The sequence below is a fragment of the Octodon degus genome, unplaced genomic scaffold (genome assembly GCF_000260255.1).
Source record: "Octodon degus isolate 3935 unplaced genomic scaffold, OctDeg1.0 scaffold00261, whole genome shotgun sequence".
In the NCBI taxonomy this organism is placed as follows: Eukaryota; Metazoa; Chordata; class Mammalia; order Rodentia; family Octodontidae; genus Octodon; species Octodon degus.
In genome coordinates, this window is record NW_004524837.1 from 2,241,945 (window position 1) to 2,264,451 (window position 22,507).

General features: G+C 46.8%; 1 pseudogene; it reads right to left on the reverse strand.

Annotated features, from left to right (window-relative positions):
- Positions 1-273: 273 nt before the first annotated feature.
- The window catches only part of LOC101560057, a 36,457-nt pseudogene continuing 14,223 nt past the window's right edge, over positions 274-22,507 (reverse strand).

A 22,507-nucleotide genomic window follows, 5' to 3' on the forward strand; every position in this document is an offset into this window, starting at 1 on the left:
TTCAGAGAAGGGACCAGGAGTCCGTGTCATGCTGTTTGCTCTGGAGTTCCACAGTCACCACTTATCTGCCCCTACTTTCCCAACTCTGGGTCTGCCTTGGCTGGATAGCTTGGCTTATCTCTGGACTATGTGCGTTCTGGGGTCTCATCAGGGACCACTTCCACAAACCTCTAGAGGAAAAGCTACCTCCATAGACCTCTGGAAAACAGATATCAAGAGCACCAGGCTGGTCCATGGGCAAAAGGGTAAATAAAGGCAACAAGAACCACGCGCCTATGACACCTCAGGTACCCCCTTGGCACCTCCATACTCTCGCTCAATCTTCACACTGCCGACAAGCTGAGTGCACCTGGCCACTACCTGACAAGTGTCAGATGCAGCCAGTGAATCAAGCACTACTGTGGAAAGCATCACAGGCCATTCTGCTTGCAGGTTAGTGCCGCATGGGCCATGATGGCTCTACCCCAGCATGATGGACAGCAGCAGACTGTACGATGTGTTAGTCCAGAACAAGATCCACTGGGCAGCGGAGCAGACCAGTGAGCTCTCAATGATTCTCTCTGGAACTCTGTGTGTAGCCAAAACAACATCAGCAGTGAGTGATAAGTTTGTCTGGGTGTATGGACAGACTTTCTGTAAGTTCGGCACCCACACCTCACCCTGCACATCTCCTCCTCTGAATCTTTAGCAATTTCCTTTGTAATAAACTGATGTTTCCCTGAGTTTTTAAGCCACTCTGACAAATTAATCGAACCTGAAGAAGTCATAAGAACCCCAGTTTTATGGCCTGTAGGTCAGAAGTTCCGGTCACAACCTATGGCTACAAGTGATAGCTTCACACAGGATAGTATTGGAGGACTGTGGAGTAGGACATTGTCTCCAGGTAGATAGTAATTGGGGGGGGGTCAAAAATATACTAATTAAACTATAAGAGTCAGAAGTGTGTTGAGTGAGAGTTAGAGAGAAAGACATGCCTTATGCTGTATGTGTGCCCATTCCAAACCACATTTACGGGTCACTTCGCTCCCCTGATGGAGGCATTGTTTGGGTGGACACCAGCCAGCTCAGGGTCTCACCCTGCTTCCTGTCATGGAACCAGGACAGGGGAAGAACCCTCAGACTGGCATGACAGTTGGGAAGACAATTTTCCCAGGTACTCTCACACGTCTCTTTTAACAATGGAAATATGAAGTGGCATTTTCATAATATTTTGTTACATTTTTGTTTATTTTCAATTGGGACCAGACTCAGGATCAATACAGACTATTGAAAAAATAGATTTTAAAAAATGGCCAGACATAAGTTTTACAAATCTTCTAGTGGGATTTGGATATCAAAATGTCATCTCTTTACCATAGTCATACAATGGGTTATTATTCAGCCCAAAGAAGGGAAGAAAGGCTGGCCAAGTAGCTCAGTGAATTAAATTGCCTGCAAGCAGGTGCAGGGGCAGGGGGTCCGATTCCCGGGCCTGCCATGCCAGCCCCACCCTCAGAGCACTCTGAGAAGGCAATTGAGACTGGTTGTGGTTGCATACACCTGTAATCCCAGCTCTTGGGAGGCTGTAAACAGGCAGGTCACTGTGAGTCCAATATAGTAGTAAGACCCTGAACACCCTGTAAACCCTTCCCTAAAATACAAAAAAAAAAAAAAAAAAAGGAGAAAATTCTAACACACATAACAACTTGGACAAACCTTGAAGACATTTATGCGGAATGAAATAATCCAGCTGAAAGGGGGCAAACTGTGTGATTCTACTTCTATGAAGACCCTGGAGTGGTGGAAAGAGGATGGTGGGGCCAGGAGCCAGGGAGTGATGGGGAAGAGTCCTGTGAATAGTTTCAGTTTGGGAGGATGGAAATGCTCCAGAGATGGATGGCGGTGACAGCTGCACAGTATGCACGTACTTAATGCCACAGAACTGCACACTGTGTCACATCACATGCATTTCATGCACTGACCCCATCCCCATTAAGCCAGCCCTGTCCTCTGCCATCCCCTGGGGCTGTGGGTCTTCATCTCGCAGGGGCTCCACACAGTACCCTGCACCCCAGCCTTGCACTGCAGACCTGTCACCCTCTCCGCAGGACAGCACTCCTGAGGCTGTTTATCAAAGCCTCAATGACAGTGAGAGGGGCAGGGCAGGACCTAAATGAGGACGGTAGGTTGTGCACTTCCACAACAATGAAAGGGATTCCAGATTGGTCAGTACAGAGAAAGGGTAAATGCTTAAGGACAGGTACCCTGATGTCAACGGTATGACAGGCACTGAATACCCCCAGAGGCCCCATAAATATTGAAAGGCTTAAAAAGAGAGACAAAGAAGAAGCATGTGAAGGTACAGGTAATGTTTGGTTCCCTGTCTGCTGTGGTGAAGGTTCTGTCTATAAACCTCTGATTGGAAGCACCAAGGTGGCCTGTCTTGTACCCAAGGACCTGATTAACATTTGGCATCTGCTCAGTCACCCACAGGCCACTCTGGGGCTAGAGCAGACTGGGCCATTTGGCTACTTTCTCTCAGAGAAACCATTGCTCAGCTTGCCTATTTTGCAAACAACTCCGGACCTCGCCCGGCCGACAGGGGCCTGTGTTCTGCTGCATTTGCCCTGGGTGTGCCATCCTGAAGGCCGCGACATCTCAGCCCAGAATGCAGACCCTGCAGCCTCAGGTGATGCATTTCCTTCACTGCATTTCCAGGTCAGGCCAGCTTTATTGATTCAGAGCAGGTGACCACAAGGCAGCAGGATGCAGCCTCGGGCAGGGCAGACAGCGCTGAGCCAGGTCTATGTGCCAGGCTTCCCAGATTCTGCACTTCTGTGATCAGTGCTGGGGCTGCCTCTTCTCTCTCACCTTGTCCAAGCAGTCCTGGCTCCAGGAGGGACAAGGAGCTCAGGAATCCCACCTGTCTCTACTCTGGACCACCCACTAAGTCATTCAGCAGTAATTTTCAGATGTGTTGTGGTGCACAGCACTGTGGAGACAGAAGCGTGTGAAGATGTGGCACTTCCCTCAAGGAAATCAGGGGTCGGGAGGCAGCAAGGGCTGAGGCACAAGCAACTGCAGCTCCGGGGCACAGCGAAGGGTACGCTCCACTCCCCAGAGGATATGGGGTCACCAGGGGACCATGGAAAGGAGTCTTCCACTTAGGACTGACCCAAGCATGAAGACAGGTGGAGGGAGGCCAGCAGGCAGAGTGAGTGCCTGAGGGGAGACCAGGAGGAGGCTCAGACCACAGGCGCCCTCAAGGGGTTCACCTGCAGACACCTCGGAGCTGGGATTGGGCCTGAATGGGAAGACGGTGATTACTTCTCATTCCAGTCACCTAATCCCAGCCCTGGGTTTAGGGCGCCCAGGTATACAGAAGGGTGGAGGCAGAGAGCAGCTGAATTGTTTGTCCTGAGGTCCAGTGCTCCATTTCATGGAGCATTTCCTTCACCCCAGAAGTAAAACACCAGTCATGCCAGTGTCCAGGAAAGGGTCGAGTCGGGCCTGATTCCTCTCCAGGTCTCTGCAGCCCTACCCTGACTCTCGCCAAGCATCTGATGGACTCCATGCAGCTTCAGTGGACTCTGCATGCAGGAGTTTCCAGATTGGAGCCCCTGCAAATTGTGAAAAATTCCTCCCTGCCACAAGGGCAAATTTCCCTTTAATTCCTCTCTCTGTGTCCTTAGTAGTTCTGTCCTCTGGGTCACCTCAGAAGACACCTTTCTTTCATTCCTACGTTGGAACTCTCTGGGAATAGTTCTGGAATTTCCTAAATACTTCTCTCTTTCCACTGAAGCTGAAGAACAAGATGACTTTCCCTGGATTCAAGAAGTAGTCAGAATGCTTAGCAGCTTGGCCAGCCCTGAGGAGGGAGCTGGACTCTTGCAAAATGAGTTCTGACCATGGAGCTCCCCTCTTGGAGGTGCTGCCTACAGGTGGAGAGAGTGCCCTTGCCTGGGGCCCTTCTCCGGGGAAGCCTGAGGCAGTGGGCGGCCAGGTCTGTAGCCCTAGTGAACCACTGCTCACAGAGTGGCGTGTCCACATAGCCCAGCAGATGCTGTCTAACGGCTGCAGACGTGAGAATCTCACTGCATCAGGAAGAACTACGGCTTGCATCAGTGTTTGCCAGTTATGTTTTTAGTGACTTTTAAAACCCACTTTTTGAGCATCAGCAAGTTATCGAGAATTTATACATTTATACAGCAGCTAATGGGAGAATCGCTCATAGAGCTAAGCATGTTTATGCAGTGAACACAAACACACAACTCCTATGTGCGGGCTCCGGACACTGCAAGCCCTCCACGGGGTCACTGTGATCACCGCTCCACACCCCGCAGGGCCTCCCAGATCTCGCTGTCTCACACTCCCATAGCTTGGGGATTTTATTGCCTGAACTTGCTTCCTGGGCCTCGCTTAATCTCATTTTGCTGGCTTAACTCACTCTTACAACCTAGCCAACTGTGTTGAGCTTGGGTTTACCATTCAAGTGTTACCTCTGCTCCTAGGACATACCTCAGTTTGAAAAGAATCTGTTATAAATCTTTATTCAAATAACATATTTTCTTGATTCTTAGATGTTCCTTTGCATTTATTTATTTATTTTGATGCTAAGGATTGGACCCAGAATCTTCACATTGAGCTATATCCTCAGCCCTTTTCTTTCTTTATTTATTTTTTTAATTTTGAGCCAAGTTCTTGCTAAGTCACTAAGTTGCCCAGGCTGGACTCAAAGTTGCAATCTTCTTGTCTCAGCCTCCTAGAATGCTGAGATTATAGGCATGAGCTACTACACCCAGATGATTCTTACAGTTATTGTCATGTTTTAACATTTCTAGAGAGAGGTGCATCCCTCACATAACATGGGGGACTGGTGGGTTTTCCCCTGAAAAGCAATCATGACATCTCAGATCTGGCCACACAGCAAACCCATCACTATCATCGGTAAATCTCACTGTGGCCAATCTTGTCCCCGGGAGATTACTCCCTAAACAGGAACTGGGAGGGTGCAGAGCTCCTGGTGACCTCAGCAGTGGTCAGGACAGAGACAACTCCAGATTAAGCTGCACAGTACCCCAGCTCCCAGGATCCCCTGTGGCAAGATAAGCCTCCTGAGTGTCCTCATCCAAGTCCCTCCCTCAGGCCGGGAAGTACGGCAGCACCCAACTGTGCTCAGGAAAGCCCTTTGCACTTCTCCTTCATCGCTGTCTTGCCAGTCACATCTTGAATGTGTGGGGGACGTTTCCAGCGCAGCCATGGGCACTGCCTGGGAACACTGTCCTAGCTCCTCAAGTACCTTATCTCGGTTAGAAATAGCACAGGAGGCATCTTAGGACTCGAGAAAGAGTTGGAGGCCTGGTGGCTGATCTCAACTCTGTTACCAAATGCCATTAGGTGACATTGAAGTGGGAGTTTTCTGTGCAAATGGTAAAGTATAGTAACTAAGGGCCATGTAAGGACCTTTCCATTCTCAATTCTTTCATTCTATGGATCAGAGTTACCACCCCATTACATCTCTGGTGGGTACTCACTTTCTGACTTCTCTGAGGCAATGTCTACATAAAGTCACTAGCAGATCAGCTTGCCAGTGGGGCACAGCAGGGTCACCTCCACAGGCTGCACCAGTAAAAAGCTGAGCACAGGAGCCAAACCCAAGCCAGGCCCAGCTGGACAACTTGGTAGATCTGGACCTGGTAAGCTGAGACATACTGCTAGACCCAGAACTATGAGAGCATCCTCTCTTTCTTTCTCTGTCTCTCTTGATTGAGAAAGGGGGCAACAAGTAACTGGGGTGAAAGTCTGCCTGGAAGACTCCAGGTACCTTAGTGGGAAGTGATCAGACAGAACTTTGGGGAACTAATTTAAATACAAATTCCCAATTTAATATCTACTTAGAGCTACACAGTCATAAGCTTTGCCCTTATGGTATAAAATATAAACCCATTAGTTACAAAAGTTTGTCAATTGCCAAATCTCATTACCCATTATTAGTGTTGCTAATTGTACTTCTGTAAATACAAAACTGTAACTGCCTTAACGACATTCCTTGGTTAATAATATTGGTAGGTACTAGGGTAATAACTGTACCAAAGCTCTACACCAAAGGTCAGGGGACAGTGCTATACAAAATGACAAAGGAAAGAAGCAAAATGCATTCTCAGGCCGTGAGTCCCCCCAGAACAAATGCAGGAAAAAATAGCATAGAAGAAATGAGAAGCCACACTCCAGAAATCTCTGAAATAATTGCATCTGAAGTAAAGCAACTACTGCAGACAGGCATAGAGGAAATCAGATCAGGAATAATCTCCAAAGGAAAGAAAAAAATGATAACTATAATGAAAGAATTACTAAGTGCTTCTAAAGAAGACACCGATAAAAAATACAGAGGAGAATAGAAAAGTGATAGAATCCTTGAATGAGCAATAAAGGAAAGAAATAGAATGAATGAAGTAGATTAAAAGATATATATAGGAAATTAAAATCTCAATCACATACTGTCAAAACCGTTTGGATGAAAGTGAAGATAGACTATCAGACCTTGAAGACATCATTGCAGCTAGTGAAAAGGTAAGAAAGATCTCTTAAGAACAACTAGGATGCAGGAAAAAATAATTCAACATCTGCAAGACAGTGCAAAGATGAACAAAATAAGACTAATAGGCATCAGTGAGAAAGAAGGAGTCAATACAAACAATATAAAAAGAATATGAGCAGAAGTAATAGTGGAAAACTTCCCAAATATGGGAAAACAATCTGACATTCAGGTAACTGAACCATATAGAACTCCAAATGGCATCAACCCAATTAAAACCATATCCAGACATATAAGAAAGATCCCATAAATTCAGCAGAAGAACAGTATATTAAAAGCTGCTAGAGAAAAGAACAAGATCACATTTAAAGGAAAATCTATCAGAATAACAGCTTTTTTTCTCTTCATAAACCATCAAGTCAAGAAGAGCACGGAGGGGCTGGGGAGATAGCTCAGTAGAATAAGTGCTTGCCTGGCAAGTGCAAGGGCCAGTTCAATCCCCAGTTCTGGGGGTGGTGGGGAAGAGCATGGAGCAAAGTACTTCAAGTCTTGCAAGAAAACAAATTCCAACCCAGACTATTATACCCTGCAGAACTTTTTCAACTTTAATGGGGAATTGAAATACTTCCATGACAAAAACAACTGAAGGATTTCATGATGACAAAGCCAACCCTATACCGACTACTAAAAGATATTCTAGAGAGGGATCAAAATGACCATAGCTCCACAAATGAGAATGGAAAGAACCCAACAAATAGAGCAAACATTTAAACACAGGAGAAAAACAGGTAACCAACAGCAGGAAAATGACATGTGAAACATTAGTCAATACATCTGTTATAACCATCAATGTAAGTGGATTCAATCCACCAATTAAAAGAAATAGATTGGCACAGTGGATTAGAAAACAAAATCCAACAATGTGCTGTATAGAAGAAACACACTTAATCCATAAAGAAATTTATAGGCTGAAAGGATGGAAAACTATACTACGTGGACCTCAGAAAAAAGCAGGGGTAGCAATCCTGTTCACAGACAGTATGAACTTCAAATCAAGAACGATCAAACAAAATAAAGAAGGCCACTACATATTGGTTAGAGGAATCATACAAGAGGAAGAAGTAACAGTCATAAATACATATGCACCAAACACAAGAGCACCCAACTATATAAGACAAATCTTGATGGACATGAAAAACCTAATATTCAATACCACAATCTTTCCAGGAGACTTTAACACCCCCTTATCCATAAAGGATAGGTCAAGCAGCAAAAAATTAACAAAGAAGTAACAGAACTGAACCAGACCTTTGAACAAATGGACTTAGTGGACATATACAGAGTGTTCCACTCAACCACATGTGAACACACGTTCTTTTCAGTGCACATGGGACATTTTCTAAAATAGACCACATAGTAGTCCACGGGTCATGCTTAAGTATATTTAAGATAACAGAAATTATCCCATGCATATTTTCTGACCACAGTACAATGAAACTGGAAATAAATGACAAAAGAAGCCACAGAAACCCCATTAACACATGGAAATTAAACAACACCCTCCTCAGCAACCAATGGGTTGGTTACAGATGAAATTAAACATTATCTACAATTCAAGAAAAATTCAAGCACAACCTACAGGAATTTTCAGGATGCAATGAAAGTAGTTCTTAGAGGGAAAAGGAAAGAATATTTTCAATGGGAAAGATAACTGAGATCAGGAATATATATGCAAAATTGTTTGGATGATTGTATTGTCGATTTCTGCTGGTCTTTTGAAAGCAGCAGTTAATGTTTAAATTTTTTCCTACTCTGATTTTATTTCTTCTTTTGAATTTCATATAACTTCTTTATTATTTTTTTCTTTGAAATGAATCTTATACATTTGTATCTGGTAATGTGAACAACTAATTTGAAGATAGCATCATGTAATACAGCAGCCAAGGTTGAATTCCTATTACTTTGTCTAATGAAATTTTGTATCATTTCTAATGTTGTTTTTTCTTTATATTTCTATTTTATATTTTTCAAAAATAAAAAATTAAAAAATTAAAAAAAAAAAAAGCCACTGCTTCATTTTTCTGAGCCCAGGGAGCCATACACTAGCTCCTCCCCTTCCGAGAGAGGCAGAGTGATATGGAACAAAAGACAGGCACTTCCCTCAGGCTGGTTTTCTCCTGGCTGGCGCTGCCCAGAAATCCCAACTGCCAAGTACGCACTCAGCCCACAGTGTGTTCTGCACCATCCACCTCAGGCTGCTGGGCTTACAGCCCTGATCCTGTTCCCGATGCACCAGCTGCTGATGGTGACAGCCACAAAGAGCCAGCATGCTCACTAAGGCGGAAACACAAAGGCGAGACTCATCCCCAGGGACTGTCCCGGAACTGTCTGCTCTGCCCAGAGCAGCCACAGAAGAATCCACAGGGCAGCAGACTGCAGCCTGGTCTGCTGGAACCCAAGGACCTGTCAGCCTATCTCTGCAATCCCCTTTGCCCAATCTGCGCCTAAATCCCCACCATGCCAAGAATGGGCATTCACAGCCCCCAGGAGCAGCAGTGCTCCAGGAGTTGGCCCCTCCTAGCTCTTAGCCCACCTGCTCAGTGGACCTAGGCCCAGCTCTGGTAAGCATTGGTGGTTCACACCTAAGCAGCAACTCTGCGACATACTAGAGCTTCTTGCTGGGGCATGAGGCTTGGCTAGGCTGGTGAGGGTCAGTCAGTGAGGTAGAGAATGAGGACATGGGCACATCTAAGTGAGAACTGGGGCTTTTAAATGGCACTGAGGTGTTCAATAGATCACAGACCAATAGACCAAGAGAATCTTTTTAAGAATGTAAACACATAAAGAAAAAAAAAAAGGATGTAAACACGTAAATGCTGCTAAACCAGACCAGGTCCAGGCCCTGTGGCCACCCCTGCTGGAAGGGAGGCTCCACCTGCTTTGGCCTTAGGAGGACCTGCGATCAAAGCCTCTAGCTCTTAGAATAGTCGTCTTGCCTTTGCTTGATAGAAACCTTAAAACATGTGACTTTTTCATGGAATTCAGCAGATTTTTCCTTAAAGCAGATATTACAGAGAAATTTTAACTCAACTCACAAAGCCTCCTTATTACAGGCTTGATAAGCCAAGTAATTTAGGACACAACACTTCTCCCCCCGTCTCACACACACGGAACACAGTTCCCCTCAAGATCTCCTTCCAGGCTCTGGGCCACCACTGGGTTCTCCACGTGGTTATCTCACACCCCAGCCGGAGGAGCCAGTAGTAGGTCTGACTGGGCTGCCTGAGAAGCAGCCCAGCAGGCTTCCTCAGCCTTCCTCTGTTAGCTCCAGCTTTCATTGCAGGGTTACCCAGATCCCTCTGCCCCTCTTTTGAGGTTCCCTCATGCTTAGCCCAGGAGAGGCACGGGGCTGCAAGGCAAGAACAATGGAAGAAGTCATGGGACTGCCCACCATGCAGAGCCTCCTGCTTGGCTCCCATAAGAAGGTCCCGCCCCCCTCGATCTTCACCAGCAAGAGTCCACGAGGGAGTGACGCTGGGTACCAGGTGCAGCCGCAGTGCTCCGCTGAGTTCACCCTGAGATCTTCATGTGGCTCTGGGTAATTTTATTTCCAATGCAGGAGGAAAGCTCACAAGCTTTGGGGGTGGCAGGCTGGAAATCAGGACTCAGCCCTGGGGCCTGGCCTCTGAAGTTCCCGTTGCAGCCCCTTCACAGTCTCACCAACCTTACCGCAGCCTCTTTTAGCAGAAACCCTGCATCTGCCTGCATTTTCCCTGTGGGGATTATTTTTAAACAACTATTCATGCTTTGTGTCCCACAGTGCAGGCCTAACGCAGCTGTACCACTTTCCTCTCACACCAATTAAAGCCCAATTCAATGCTCCTTAGCATATGAATGAAGACATCCAGCAGAATATTTATTGCTTGTTCAGGCCCTTCCCCCAGTCAGCTTGGAGCAACCTCCAGAGCCCTGAGCCCCAGACCTTCCCAGCATCCCATGGGTCCAGAAAGGGCAACTCTGGCTGAGAGGTAATTCAGGAGCGACCTTCCCATAGGCAAAGCAGTCCTGGGTCAGTGATCACAGGATGCCAAACATGGCACAACTCAGGGCGCTTGGCGTCCACACCAACTAGAAGAAAGATTTTTGATGGAATAGTTAAAAAAATAGAAGAGGCAAGGATCACCTCTAATGCTGGTACCCTCCAATTCCAGCTCTTGAAAAACATTTTGAGATTTAATTGGGTTGTGGGGCATGAAGAATTTTCTATTGAGTGCAATGCCCTTTGGGCTTCCCATTTCCACTAAAAATGCCCTAGCTGACACTTCCTATCATGACTGAGAGATGAAGAAAAAAATCTCATCTTCTCGTGCTGTCCAATGGCTGTGGAAGCTAAGGATTATTTTGAATGCATGGCTGACCTGTTCTGCAATGAAGCCGGGAGGCTCCTCCAGGAGGATGGAGGGCATCAGGTGCTGGCCAAAAGCCAGAGTGCCCACCAGCGTACCAGTGCCAGGAAGGGAAGAAATGTAGGTAGCTGGTGCCACAAAGCAATTCGCCTCTAAGGTAAGCCCCTTACATCCTTGTTACCTCCCTTTAAGGAGCCCAGAGAAAGCCAGGAGTGATCGGACACATCTATAATCCCACTGCTCTGGGAGCCCAAAGCAGGAGAATTGCAAGTTCACTGTCTCAAAATGTAAATACTTGAAAATCTAGCTATCTGCATGCCTGGGTGCAAGCACTATGAAATCACTATGGGTAGTTCACAAAAATCCTGAAGTAGAAATTCCATTTTACCTCGCCATACTCCTTCCTGGAATATTCCCAAAAGAATTAAGGACATATTAGAGTGATATGTGTGCACCCATGTTTACAGCAGCACAACACACAATAGCAAAGTTCTGGAAACAGTCAGATGCCTGTCAACAGGTGAATGAGGAAAAAACAAACATGTAGTGGAATATAACTCAACCATAAAGAACAAGGTCATGGGGCAGCAGGGGATGGCTCAGTGGAATAAGTGCTTCCCTGGCAAGGACAAAGGTCTGAGTTCAATCCCCAGTTCCGCAAAAAAAAGAAAGAAAGAAAAAGAAAAAGAACAAAATCATGTTTTTAAGAAAATGGATGGAACCTGAGACCATAATGTGAAATAAAATAAGTCAGACATACAAAGTTAAATGTAGCATGGTATCTCTCACTTGAGAAACCCAAATAAAACAATAAACTGAAAAAGACAGGTAGGAAGCAAAAAGAGGGACGTTTTGGGGAAGGCAAAGGATATGGGGAAGATAAGGTGGGTGATGAAGAGATCAAAACTGATCTAGGTACACTATGTCCATAAATAAATCCTCCAAATGAACGTAACAGTGATCTACTGCAAAACGTACAAGTGCAAGGGCCCTGGGTTCCCTCCCCAGCACTGAAGAGAAGAGAAAGGAGGAAAAAGAGGAGGAGGAAGAGAAGAAAGGGAAAGGGAAGGAGAAGCTGCTGCTCCCATTGCTGTTGCTGCTGCTCAAGGAACAGACCATTCAGAAGGACGAAGGGCTTTGTGGTCTGAAGTCCCTGCACTAGCAGTATCCATAAACCAGCCACCACCTCATGCAGGTAGAAAATGGGGTACCTGTCTCCTGGTCTGATCCAGAGAGCTGGAAGAAGTCATAGGTCTGCTGGAAATGATCCCATCTGTCTAGAGCCAGGGATGGAATCCCCTGTGAAGACTGCCCAGAGTCCAAGCCGACCCCTGAATCGGCCCCACCTAGCCCCTCCTGCTCTCTGCTTGCTCAGCATCCAGCCAGCCAAGGTTTTGCTCCATGCAGCCCCATGGAAGCTGGTCCTCGGAGAGCAGATTGGGTAACGTACACTGCTGGGCACCCGGTGGCCCTGCACACTCCCCCTCTCTGCAGGGAGAACACAGAGACCCCTTCTTAAATAGCCCTGTGCTCAGTTGGGAGAGTGAACAGCAGTTTCAGCTGAGGGCCCAGACACACCCTCTGCTCTGCCACAGACATCCCCACAGAGAAGGCAGCTTCCAGTGCAGGCACAAGTTCAGGCCCTGGGGGCCCCTCTCTGCCCAGCACTGACGTGAACATGGTAGAGCAGTAGAACCAGCACTGCTGGTACCCAGTGGGATGAGCAAGGCTACAGTGTGACCAGACAGCCTGGCCACAATTCAGTGCTCCTCAGAGGGGCCTGCGTGCCACTGTGCCCCAATGAGCTGTGCTAGAGCCAAGTGCCAAGGACTATAATCCTTTTGTTTTCTGGAAACAGGTAGTTCTCAACCAGAAGTAGACAAAGCATTTTCAAGGAATTAGAATTAATGCGCTGAAGACACAAGTTGATGAGGCAAAGCTCATGTCGAACGAGAAGCACATCACCACCAAGTGAGAGCTGATGTCCTCAAAAGTGTCTGCTTGGATCTCAAGGACTAACTAACCAAGAGAGGGAAAAGAGAAGAGCTAGGAAACATGACAATGTCAAGCCATACAGTTATATGTAGAAGATGGGCAAGGCAATGATCCTGAGAATCTCCAGAAGATTTTTTAATCTAGCAGTAAATTGGAAAGATTCTTACCTTGACTAACTATATATACTGATACCTGTGAACTAAGCAACTGCACTGCAGATGGTAATCTGTAATAGTAGGTTCATGCTTGGAGTGCCTGTCATTCTTGTCTTCTGAATATGGGCTGCTTGTCATGACATGCCAGTTGCTGCTGTGCTGTCTCTCAGGTAGATGATTTTTCAAGAAGAAGGGGGTGGTGAATGAAAGCAAGAGAAAGGAAAAGGAATAATGTGGGACTGTCTTGCTTCAAGGTTGTATATGGTGAGATTTTTGGACTTATGTGTAAACATAAGAAGTATATAATTCTTTATGCCTATTTTTAAAATATATTCTAATTTTTAAATGTTTTTTATCATATTCTGTAGGGACTTAAAGTCCAACATATCAATACTCAATGAAAAATACCTGTTCCATATTATGCCTAAGATGTTTGATATGCAGACAGATAATGAGTTTAAGCTTAACAGCCTAAGTTGTATGGTAATAACAATAAGCTTGTCTTCTGGATGGTTAACAACCTAAGTTAGCAGACCAAAATTAGAGAAAAAGGAGGGCCGCAAGGAAAGCCAACATTTTGGCCCTAGCCTTCCAAGGTCAATTAAGACTCAGGACATATGAGAACCTGTACTGTAATGTCATGTAACTCAGTAGTGTCCCAAATTTTCTGATCAAGGAGATTATGGGGTCAAAGAGGAAAGTGATCGATGCGTAGAGTGTACCTAGGGAGAGTCACATGGAGAGAAAACATTCTCTCAGGCTTTCACAGAGAGCACATTGGCCAAGCAATGGCCGTGACTCATCCACATGGCTGACACTGACAAACGTTCTACAATCTGAGGTACAGGAGCTCAGGATAAATCCTGAGGGGATTTCACTGACCTTATCAGACCCAAAAGCTACAACTCTTGTTGCATAGGTCCTGCTTTACCTTGGTCTTAACCATCCAGCAGAAAAGTATAAAAAAGAAATATAAGAAGTAAAGCCATGCTGTTATGTTGAGCTGTACGGGACTCAGGTCAACAATTTCTGACATTGCCAGTGAAGCAGAAGACCCAATACTATTATGGGCTACTGGACTCTTTTAGAATATTTTACTGAGTTTACACACCTATAATATTCAAATAACGGAACTTAACAAAAAAAGAGGATACAGATGAATGTCTATTTTGTATCTGTGTATTCAAAGTGGTTAGGATAGATATATAGTTACATTCTCTTAATGAATAGAATGATTTGTTCTAATGGTGTTTGTAAATAGGGTAACATGTCTGCATCTTGTACAGCAATTAACCACTAGAAAGAATGTATGCAATGTGTGAATTATTGAAACTGTCCTACCAATTTGATTTGAAACTGTCTCATTGCTATTTGTTTATCAATAAAATTATGGGGGGAAAAAGAGCCTGCTTTCACTGGGCATAGTGGCATATGCCTATAATCTCTAATCTCAACATTATGAGAGATTGGAGCAGTAGAGTTGCAAATCTGAGCCCAGCCCAGGCAGTTCAGTGACTTAATCAGACCCTCAATTTTTAAAAGGTCTGGGCTTGTATTTCAATGTGAAGGCCCTACATTGAAATCTCAGTACTGAGGGATGGGGGCAAGTTTCATGTAGCAAAAGAAAACATGGATCATTATTTTAATACTTCATAATTGCTCATAAGAGACTATAATGACAGCTGCTGTTTCTCATAGCTCCTGGCCCATTAACACTAATGAATAACTTTATAATGAATGAATGGTTCTATAAGACCTCTTTATAAAAACTACCTGATCACTCAGGTTAGAGGAGAGACTATAGAGGGAACCATCCCTAGCTGCCAAGTTTAGAGGCCAAGTCATGCCTCACCAATTACGCAGGGTCTGAGGGATGCCACTGGACCTTAGTTTGAGGAGGGACCCACGAGCCCAGGGAACCCTGCCTAATCACTTGACCTCGTAATAATGAGAGCTTGTGTCTGGATGCAAGTTTGAGTTGCCAAATTCATGGTGAGGTCCTGCTCTTCATGGGGTGATATCAGGCAGTAATGGGAGGTGATCAGATTGAGTGTGAAGCTCTCATGGTAGAATTTGTGCCTTAATAGGAAAGGATAAAAAAAAATAGGAAAGGATACAAGAGGGGAAAGCTTTCTTCCCACCATGTAAGAACACAGTGAAACGATGTCATCCACAAACCAGCAGAGAGCCCCTCCAGACACCAGATGAGCAGCCTCTAGATCTTGAATCAAGATGGTAAGCAATAAATATCTTCTGTTCAGGTGCTGCCTCCTACCCTTGTCCCGTGCCCCATCGCCAAAATTCTCGACAATGCTTGGAGGACCCCAGGCTTGTAAAGCATAGTAACACAAAAGACAGATTTCCAAAGCTAATGACTTGGTCACTAAAAGAGAGACACACTAGAAGATTAGGAGCCAGCACTGCTCAGGCACTTTTGTGTTAACTAATTCAGCGGTAGGCAGAATGAGTCACACATGTAATTCTGCATGCACTCCAGCCCGTTTGGCAAAGGTGTGCAATGTTACCTTAGGTCACACCCTCAAAGTCACCATCCACCAGGGGCCTCTGCGTGGGTTTCGGTCTGCAACAACTTTTCTGTGAATGTTTGCTCAGTGCGCCCCACTGCCCACCCCTTTGAGTGGATGCCCATCACCATATGGGCAGGGGACAGCTATCCTGCATTACAGGGTAAAGCAGGCTCTGTGGCACCCATTGGCCCAGGGTCCATCCAGGGCAAAGGCTCTGACCCTCAGCCCTAATACCAGTCCCTGAGAAGCAGTCTCAGGGCAGAGCCTCCTGTGAGCTCAACTCAGTATCCTGGGGCCCTTGTCCACAAGCTGCACAGGTTGCTACCCAATGTAGGAAAGGCAGATGCAGCACATGACCACACTGAAGAGGTCCCCCAAACAAAACAAATATTGTGTGCCTGGGCCTTGTCTTTGGGGGACTGTTGCACATTGGAATTTACTTAGTCTGGAAATAGATATGTATCTAATCTTGTATACCATTTGAAGATTTTGTAGTTGAGAACTAGCAATTCACTTGGAACATTTACTGATTGAAGGGGGATGGGCTAAATACGTGGGGAAAACAGCACCTGAAGACAAAGCCCTAAAGCCATGAACACCTACACTCTGATGGATAGGCAGTTTGTTGCCAAACCGGGTCCCACTAGCAGGCATATTCTGAGAGAAAAATCAGTTCTCATGGCAGACAAAAAAGGCCATGGTTCTCCGACTACGTGTGGAATCAATCCTAGCTGCACATTTAGACCATGGTCTTGAACCTGCTGTCTCAACCGTCTTACTCTGCTGTAGGAATGTCACACCAGCAAAGTTCGCCTTGTGTCTTAGATGTAGGCGTGCTTCCTCCTGGATCCTCAAGAATGTCTTTTCTGCCTGGGAGTGTGCGCCACTGAGGACCCAACTAGCAAACAGAGAAACAGAGCTACAACAGAGCACAGTAATTTGCACATCTGAGGAAGACAAACAGTTCGTCCACCCACTCTGGCTGGCATCAGCCTGCCCTGGTGCTGGCCAGACTGCGGCTACACACTGAGCATGGGCACAGGGCAGGACCTCAGCCTGCTTCCTTCAGCTCCAGCTTGAAGCCACCTTAGGTTCGTCCGCCACCTGCTCCATGTCCTGCTCTTCCCTTGCTTTGGCTGTACCAGAATCTGATCTGGTCGGGTCCTCAGCCTGCCAGGGTCTTGCCCCACCTGCTCCCCCCACGGCCACCCTCATCCCCGCAGCTCCTTGCCAGCTGATCCGGCACCACCCACGGTGCTTCTGAGATTGTCAGTTTCATCATTTCAGAGCTTCATTTTCAGTGTCTCAAACTGGGTTTTATACTCCTTGGGGAACGAGGCTCTGTTTCCCCCATCTGCCTGGGCCCAGAGGTACCCACACTTACTCTGCACTCCAGGAGGCTCAGTTCCTTTCCACTCCTGCAGTCCAAGTATAAAAGCCCATCCTGCCCTCACTTCTTCAGCACTACTGTCTCCTGTATCTGCCTCAGGGATGCAGTAAGAAAACAGTGGTGGTGTGGTAGACAGGGACTCTGGGCACATCTGCACCGCAGCCTTTCTCAGTGAGGGTCCCTACCAGGAGCCTTGCTCTGGTCTGACTTCACTTACTCAAGTCTTGTCTCCAAGGAACAGTAGTCCCAGGAGCTCTGCTAGTTAGCTCTTCTCTGCCAGCAGCCATGGCTTACTCAGCAGAGATGCAGTGATTGACAACTTCCCATAGTCACTGCTTACCAGCAGGGGACAGGAAAGGTAGCCCAAGACCCATTTCTGATGGCACAGGAAAGATGCCCAGGTAGCAAGAGCCTTTCCAGCTGTCCTGTGCAGGGAGTCAGACATCTCTCTCAAGTGATCATTGCATTTCTGCGTGGAGATGTACCCTGACCATACGTACCCTGCCTGCCTCCCTGGGCCTCGTAGCCCCAGGACGGGGCCACCAACAGTGACTAGAGGGAAAACCTTTGCCTCATCTCATTCCATCCCCCTCCAATAGCAGGAAACAATAACTCACTCATCTAAGAAATAAGAAAGCCGTCATGTGGGGAGAGGGGTATGAGGGCGGTTAAGTGAATTTGAGTGTTTGTACTGAATTTGGCAGGGGACAGGGGTTGCATGGATGCACATACGTGATGGTAGGGGTGCACGTGTGCATAAGCCTACATGCACATGAGCACACACAGCTGTGTATGTACATGAGTGTACTGTACATTATGCATGTGCATCTGAGAGTGTATACCCTGAATGTATGGGGTTGATGAGGGTGTCTGCATTGAGGGCATGAGTGTGTGTGTGTGTGTGTGTGTGTGTGTGTGTGTGAATGTGCCACCTGTGTATCAGTGTTGTGCATATGAGAGTGGTGACTGCCTATCAGGGAGTGTAGTGTACGTGTCTCAAGCACACATACACAAGTGTGTGTGTCCGGGGTTGTATACATGTCTGGGCGTGTGCCAGGGCACAGCTGGTAGCTGAGAAGCGGCCTTTGTCCTGTCCCAGAATGACAGCAGGGTGGCTGCAGGCCCCCTCCCCAGCCCTTCTAGTTGCTGGTTATGACAGGAAGAAATAGAAATACTAAGACAGTAGCTGCTGTGCTGCTCTGACGCTGGCAATTGCTCCAGTTCGCTGGGCTTCTACTGAAGTCACTGCTTTTTTTAGTGGTGTGAGATGTGGATTTCATGATTAAGTGTGAAGCAGATTTCTCTCTTCGGGAGTGGGAGAAATGTCAATATGCTGCACAATTAACTTGGATCACAAGGTCCTCTGGGGTCAAACTGCTTATAGCTTGGAGATGACGGGAGGACTGTGTTGCACTTTTCAGGGTCCAATGTGATGGTCTGAGAGACAGACCCCTGTGGCAGGGTGGACCTGGAAGGGGAAGGCAGGTGTCAGTAGCCAGGCTCTCTGAACCTCTGTGATCGGAAGTCAAATGCTTTGATGAGTGCAGCAGTGAGATGTGAGGAGAGGAACTGGGAGCAACAGATGGAGGCATGAGGTAATTGCTTTTTAGCATTCGAAGAATCAGATTTTCAGAAACTGCAGTCAGCAATCTGGAAAACAAGCTCAGAATAAAAATGTTAGCTCTGGTGCAGGGAAAGTTCCTGAGGACAACATGCCCCCTGTTGCTCCCTGTTAAGCTTTTAAAAATGAGCTGCTCCAAGACACAACCCCACTGTCCTCAGCTGGAGTGTGGTCTGTACCAAGCCTTGCACACAGGCTTTGGTGTTGGTGTGTGTGCCGTTTCCACTCGACACCTGTGGGTCTCTGAGAGGCAGAGATGGTCCGTGGTCTTGAACTGGGCTGAATACAGGCTAACCTGCTAACTCTGTACCTGAGACCATGCTGCTCTGATTGCCCTGCCAAGCACACTCTGTACCTCCCCACCTCACGCATGCCCACGTATGGCAGGTGTGTTCACCTCTAAGAGAGAGGGTCTCCGAAGACTCACAGAACTCTGAGCAGGAGGCTATGCACCCACACATTCATCTAAAGTGAGACAACTACTTGCCTTGGTCTCTCATCCTTGACAGTGACAGCAGCAGGCGAGGGCTTTGCAAGAGACACAGCGCTGTCCCCTGAGCCTTCCGGCGGGGAATGCTGGCCGTGAGCACAGCAGCAGTATGATGCAGTCCCCACTCCACAGAGGGACGAGACAGAGTCAGGGTGAGGCGTCCACTGCCCATGCTGGGTGCACCTGCCCGTATCACCTGGGAATGAAGTTCAGGTTCTTGCTGCTCTGTCTTCAGGGCCTTGCCCACAATGGTATCTGAGCTCATAAAGCATTCACACCATGGTGCCTGCCTCCTGCAGCCATGCCAGGTGATTAATAAAGGAACCCCATGCAAAAAGGGGATTCCGTCAGTGATGGGACTCAATAAAAAAGCCGTGAACAAGGTCCTCATAGGGCAGATGTTATGGTTCATATCTACTTGTCCCCCGAAAGCCTCATGCAGTCATGGGGTGGACTTCCAGAGTTTGTGATTAACTCATGTTCCCCTGGGAATATGGGAGTGAGTGCTACACCCAGCCTGGGGCAGACAGGCTGAATGCAAATAAGGGAGACAGACTTGCTCTCTGTTGCCACTGCTGCTGCTACTTCTCCCTTTTGCTGTCTGCTCTTGGCCACTACTATGAAAGGTTGCTCTCTGCCATGTGCCGCTCAGCCTTGGAGCCAGCTGAGTATGGACTGAAACCTCCAGTAACTGTGAGCTAAATAAACCTTTCCTTCCTTCATTTTGAGTGTTGGGTATTTGTCCCAGCAATGAGAGAAGAGTAACTTAGACAGCAGAGAAAACAGGATAATGTCGGGCAAGGAACAGACTGGGTCCACACTACAACCCTGCAACACCTGTCTCTCGTGCCAGACATTTACCATGCAGCTATGAAGAGAAATGATGTTGGCCAAGGGAGAGCTATAAAGGAAGACTACTTTCCATGCTACTTTCCACTATCTCATTCTGCACACCTCCCTGACATATATTTCTGGTTGGTTCATGCCGTAAGCCAATACTGCCAGTATTTATTCCCCACTAAATCACACTCACATTTAATTGGGTTTCTTTAATAACTTCCTTTTCTGTTCATCCAGGCTCTGATTCTGATTCTGAGACCTTCTCTTTGGGAAAAGATTGCTCAGTTGTGCCACTGGCCATCTCCCCACGGAGCCCTTATTCTGCCAGGGATGACCCCGAGCCCTGGGAGCCACGAAGATTTTGGAAGCAGGAGAGGCCTGGTCTCCTTGCAGGTGCTGGCTCACCTTCTTTTCTTCCTGCAGCACAGGGCCATAGCTCTTACCTCCAGACTCCTGCATGAAAAGATTTTACAGATACTGGGCCCCGTTTCTGTACCAGGGTTTCCTCTGGACACCAGGGAAAGGGCTGTTGCATCCAGGTGAAGACTGTAGGAGTGCCAGCTCAGCACCTCTTAGCATGAGGATAAACAAGTCCACACAAAATCCCATAGCTCAGAAAAGAATTCCCAGAAGCAACAGGCCATCACTCACTGGGCGCCAGAGTGTAGGATGCCCCACAAATTGTCACACGTAGCCCCCTACATTTATACATGGAAACAAAGGCAGAGTTCATTTAGTGCATTTTCCTCAGAGGAAACCTAGAATCCACCACAACCCAATAACTCCCAGGGAAGAAGAGGCCAAGCTCACATCCCAAGAACCCCCGGTTATATGCAAACACAACTGTCCCACACAGGTGAGTCACAAGCAGGGATTCTCCTCAGCAGTGCAGTCATGGACCTACATTTGGGCAGATTCTGTGTTAGTCGGCTTCCTGTCACTATACAGAATACCTGACATAAATAAATTTAAGCTCAGAGTTGAATTTGAGCTTATGCTTTCATTGTTTTTTATCTGTAGTGAGTGTCTCAGTTACTTTTCACTCACTGCTGAGACAAAATACCCAACGCCCAAAATGAAAAAAGGAAAGGCTCACTGTTTGTGCAGGTTTCAGTCCATAGTCAGTTGGCTCCCAGGCAGAGTGGCACACAGCAGAGAGCAGCAGTTCATGGCAGCAGAAAACAGCAAAGAGCAAAGGGAAGGGCAGCAGCTGAGGCTTCTAGCCAGCCTCTCTCTCTTCCTTACATTATCAATCAGTTACCCTGGGGATGGGGGTGTAAAACTCTCACACTGTCCATTCCCTCCTCTTACACAGGATGAGGATGTTTACAAACCAAGAATCCTGGCTCTCTGCTGAGTCACTTAATTAAGCTTCTGAACTTCTCAAGTTGACACAGTGTATCAAACAGTACAGTGCGGCAGTAATAGCCTGGTAGAGGGCATGCTGTAGGATAGCTGCTTGCTCCCAGCAGACAGGAAGCAGAGAAGGAAGAAGGAGAAGGGCATGAGAAAGTACCCTCCAGGTCACTCCCCACGTGGCCCATCCCTCCAGCAGGTCCACCCACCTTACAACACATTCAGTGATGAATTTATGAATGGATCGATCCACGGACAGAGTGCCACATGACCCAATCACTTTTCAAAGCCCCCTTCCCAGATCCCCAGACTTTTTAAGGACATTTTTGATCCAAATTATAGCATATTAGGAGCTCACATCCTTTAATTGTTGGACTTTTCTTCCATCTTTGTTTTCCTGCAGTCATCACAATAGGACATAGTTACAAACTTGCCTTTCAGTGAGCGCTCAACCACTCATCCAATTTCTGGGTCAGTAGGGAAGAGACTTCAAATGGGATATCACTTCCCATGTTTTTTAAGATGCTCTTTTGTTCCAAGTTTAAATGATATCTTTTAGCATCTTGCTCAGCATAGAGAAACAGAACCATGGATGCTTCTGGGGGCTCTGTAGCCCTTGCCCCCCACCCTCAAGGTCTAGTTATCTGCTTAGGTGGAAAACCTTGTTGGTTCTAGGTCAGAATCATTTCCTTCCTGTGGCATCTTGGAAACTGAACCAAAATGGTGCAGGGACCTTCGCACTGCTTCAAGGCCATCTGCGGTCACAGGATCCCACCTGCACAGCCAGAGGAAGGCATTTAAAGACCCAAAATAGAGCCTGCACAGTCTGCCATGTAGCTATGTGCTGGTTGAAACAGAGCACTGAGCTTGGCTCCCAACTTAAATAAAGCACCAGACTGAAGCTTCTTCATTTCCTCTGGTTGAGCTCACTGCTAACCCCAATAAGAGACCACAGCTCAAACTTACAATACTGTGCTGCACACCTGGTCTGAAGCCATCTTCCTCAGATTAATTTAGATTTCTATGCTTATTAAAAACCTTCTGTTTAGTTATTCCAAATATAAACTTCAGTTATAAGGAGGGAGGAAGAGTAGGATGGAGAGTGGGGAGGAGGGATAGAGAGGCAGAGACAGAGAGGGAGACAGAGGCAGAGAGAGACAAAGATAGAGACCGCCCTGTGTTCATATCAATTTATTGCTTCATCTGTCTCTG